Below are 4,927 nucleotides of genomic sequence, written 5' to 3'. Positions count from 1 at the left end.
AAGGGATCAGCAAATATTTGCTTCACCACATACCGAAGTTCCAGTATGTGGTGAAGCAAATATTTGCTGATCCCTTAATTATGTTTATAAATGTATATGAACTTTTAAATAAGTTCTCCACCGATAATGGTGTTTACATACGGAGGGGCTTGGTAAAAATTATTAATAAATTAATAAATTGATAAACCTTTACCCTTTAATTTGTATATATATATATATATATAGGTTCAAATAAAGACAAGAAACAATAACAAAAAAACAACAAAAAACAATAACATATATATACATATATATATATATACATCATAGTGTTGGGAGTGAGCACTAGTGATGGTGACATTATGCCTCTGTTCATCTTTCCACGTGGCCTCAGATTTGACCATAGCCCTTCTCAATCAGGGTTGAATTAGTGCAAAATATGTACATCAACAGAAGATGTGTTGGAAAGAACCCTGTCACTACTACAACTAACACAACAAGAACAATTACTACTACTGCTGCTGCTGCTTTTATAACACCTGCTACGTCAATGACTTCAACATTAACATTTTTGTATGAGAAAAATAACTGTAATGAGGTTTCAGGGAGGTCAGCTATTTCTGGCCAGGCCTCAGCAGTACCACCTGTGATGAATTGTCATTCTCTTTATTAATCAGTATTAATCCCTATGTCTTTGTTAAACAGGTGGAACAAAAGAATGTGTGTGTGTGTGTGTGTGTGCGTAGAGGGTGGGGGGTGCATGTTTAGTCACTTCTGGGTGGGTCAGTAGTAAAGGATGTGAATGAATAGGAAAGCATGAATAAGTGGACCTCTAAGGAGGTTAGGTATTCCCTAAGTATTCCAAAGGATTGGCGACATTAGTTTGAGAATAATAAAACAAGTGGGAGAAACAAAATGTATGAGAAACAAATGTATAAGAAGCAGATGCTTTCCAACAAAGATACAAGGTTCCTTCATAAGAATGTAGATAATGTAAACAATATCACATTTTAACCCTTTGGTGTTTGCATTATTCTGCCAAAATTAACGCTTTTTTATTCACATTGTTTTGAACTAAATCATGCCATTATCTTGTAGCTATGAGATTTTGATGAGGTAGCTGTTAATTTTTTAAATGATATTGTAGGGTTGGTGTGAGAGACCAGATCCAGCCAGTTTGAACATAAAACAGGCAGAATACTTTTGGCTGGATATGGTCGGTTTAAATGTTAAAGGGTTAAACCTGAGAAAAGTCTTGCATATCTTAACTGTTCCACTTACAGACTGTATTTGCAATGCACAAATCAGTTGGTTGTTTCCTTTTTCTGAAGACCCAAGCTTACCCAGACTGACAGTTAGATGAATGTTCATTTGTTTGTTTGTTGTTTGCTGCACATAGCACCACTTCTTTGTGGGCCAAATCTCTTGGTGTGGTCGCACACATATTTTTTTTTTTTTATGCAGGCATGCTCCAGGTTCATTCAAGTGCAGATTTTTACATAGAAAAATTTTATTTGTTCATCTGAGACCTGACCTGATGACAACAAAAGAAGGCTACTAACCTAGTAAGTAACTTCATGGAAATTAGATTTCATGAAAAAAGAGAGGAATGTGCATCGTTAATAAAAAAAAAATTGAACTATTTTTCTTACGTTTTCAAAATAGCTTTTATGACACTTGTTGTTGGCACTCCGTCGCTTACAACGTCGAGGGTTCCAGCTGATCCGATCAACGGAGCAGCTTACTCGTGAAATTAACATGCAAGTGGCTGAGCACTCCACAGACACATGTACCCTTAAGGTAGTTCTCGGGGATATTCAGCATGACACATAGCGTGACAAGGCTGGCCCTTTGAAATACAGGTACTACTCAGTTTTGCCAGGTGAGTAGACTGGAGCAACGTGAAATAAAGTGTCTTGCCCAAGGACACAACGCGCTGCCAGGAATTGAACTCACGACCTTACGATCATGAGCTGAATGCCCTAACCACTAAGCCACGCACCTTCACTAGCTTTTATGACACAGGAAGAGAATAACACATACATGTGTGTGTGTGTATACATGTGTGTGTGCATGCAGGTATGTGTGTATACATATGTGTGTGTTATTTCTTATTTCTTTATTGCTCACAAGGGGCTAAACATAGAGGGGACAAACAAGGACAGACAAACGGATTAAATCGATTATATCGACCCCAGTGCGTAACTGGTACTTATTTAATCGACCCCGAAAGGATGAAAGGCAAAGTCGACCTCGGCGGAATTTGAACTCAGAACGTAACGGCAGACGAAATACCGCTAAGCATTTCGCCCGGCGTGCTAACGGTTCTGCCAGCTCTCCGCCATTATTGTGTGTGTGCATGCAGGTATGTGTGTGCGTGAGTGTGTTCATGTGTGTGCCTGTATGCATGTGTGTGTGCATGCATGCATGTGTGTGTGTGTGTGTGCGTGTGTGTGCATGCCTGTGGTTATACATAAATATACAAAAGAAAATTCCTAGACAAACCATCTTTTTTATAAGCTATACAAACAGTGAGCATGTGTCTGTGTCTACAAGTAAATGTCTGTCTTTGAGAATTCTATAGCATCCGAAGTGAATTCGGCAGGCAGCATTAGAAAGTTACAGTACCGTGTAAATATGGAGATTATATTTAAGAAAAACTCACCCACCCTACAAACAATATTGCACGTTAAGTGAATGACTGTGTTTGTGTCATGTGACATGCAAATTAGTCATGTTATATGCAAAACAGAATAGCTGGTCTTAGTTTTATTTTCTAATGCTTTTTTTTTTGGCAACATTTTAACATCATCATCATCATCATCATCATCATCATCATCATCATCACCGTCATCATCGTCATCATCATCGTCATCAACATCATTTTAATGTCTACTTTTCCATGCTTGCATGAATTTATCACGGCAGATTTGTTTTCCAAGCAAACCAGCATTTTCTCATGACCTGACAAATCCCTCACAGTATATTGCAAACTGAATGACACAGGTTCCACGATAGTGACAAATCATATTCCAACTATCATGAGATGTCACAACAAGGTGACACAAACATACACACACTCACACACACGCACACAAACATACACACACACACACACACAAATACGCACATACACACACACTCACGCACGCACACACATATGTATAAAACATACATGTATATATGTAAGTAAAAATATACGTATATGTATATACATATATACGCTTATGTATATGTATATAACTACCCACAATATATGTCAGTAGTTTGCGATTTCAGGATCAGGACTAAATGGCTGCCCAGAAGACGACCAGTGTGGAAAAGAAGGGTCGGGAAGCTTAAGGATTCCCTGAATGGACAGAGATTTAGAGACATATTACTGGTGCGCTCCAGTGTATGTTTTGGCATGGTTTCTACAGCTGGGTGCCCTTCCTGATGCCAACCATTCTACAGAGTGTACTGGGTGCATTTCACATGGCACCAGCACTGGACACAGTCACAAACATTGGTTGATGCAATTTGTGAAGATAAACTATTTTGTGACATTCTCTGCAACTCTCACAGGTCCATAAACGGTGCTGCAAAAGAGAAATTCTTGCATTAAATAATAAAACCATCGAGATGGTTATTAACCCTTTGGCATTTAAACCAGCCATACCCAGCCCAAAATATTCAGCCTATTTTACGTTCAAACTGGTCAGATTTGAACTCTCACGGCTACCCTACAATGTTATTCTTAAAATAAACAATCACATCATTAAAATCTCAAAGCTTGTAAAGATAACGAACGATTAATTCTAAACATTTGACGTAATAATCTGAATGTTAAAGGGTTAAACAAATGTTTAAACAGTTGCATTGCATGGATTTGTCAACAAATTTGCAGACATTATTTTAGATCTCAAACAAAATGTGAACAGCATCACTGAGTTTCTTGAAACTGTCTGGTGGTGTGTCACATTTACACACTCACAGAAGAAAGGATTATTCTTTTATTCTTTTACTTGTTTCAGTTATTTGACTGTGGCCATGCTGGGGCATTGCCTTTAGTCAAATCAAATCGACCCCAGGATTTATTCTTTGTAAGCCTAGTACTTATTCTGTCGGTCTCTTTTGTCAAACCACTAAGTTACGGGGACCTAAACACACCAGCATCGGTTGTCAAGCAATGTTGGTAGGGGGGGGGGGACAAACACAGACACACAACATATACACATACATATATATGACGGGCATCTTTCAGTTTCCGTCTACGAAATCCACTCACAAGGCTTTGGTCGGCCCGAGACTATAGTAGAAGACACTTGCCCAAGGTGCCACAAAATGGGACTGAACCCAGAACCATATGGTTGGTAAGCAAGCTACTTACCACACAGCCACTCCTGCACCAAATATTTTCTTAGCAATATGGGTGCTTTGAATTTGTGTAAATAGCACAAAGTTGAGAGCCAAACAATTAATGTCTCACTTGGCTAAAGCAAAACTATTGACAGGCTGTGTTATTGGTAAAGATGTGTTTCACCCAAGAATTTTAATAATTGCTAAAGTAGTGACCCCGTTTCAATTTAAAGGGCAGTTGTTCACAGTCAGTATTTGTTTTGCTGTGTCCATCAACAAACACCCAAAAGGGACCAAATACTGAAGATGGTTTAATTGATGATCCCAACTGGATGGTCCCTACTTTTCTTGTGGTTATTAGCATGTTGTTGTGTATGCGATTCAGAACATAAAGAGACGCCTGTTTGTGTGAACACCACAAAGGTACACAGAGAACATTGTTTTATAAAGAAGCTTTGATATAATGTAAGTAGACATTCATTCACCAGAGCATTCATTCATTGGTTCTTTGTCTTGGACATTGCCAAGTACAGAGGTGTGTGTGTGTGTGTGTGTGTGTAAGCATTCTAGCATGTATAAACACACACACAATTATATATATATATATATA

The sequence above is a fragment of the Octopus bimaculoides genome, chromosome 18 (genome assembly GCF_001194135.2).
Source record: "Octopus bimaculoides isolate UCB-OBI-ISO-001 chromosome 18, ASM119413v2, whole genome shotgun sequence".
NCBI classification, from domain to species: Eukaryota; Metazoa; Mollusca; class Cephalopoda; order Octopoda; family Octopodidae; genus Octopus; species Octopus bimaculoides.
This window is presented reverse-complemented; position numbering follows the sequence as displayed.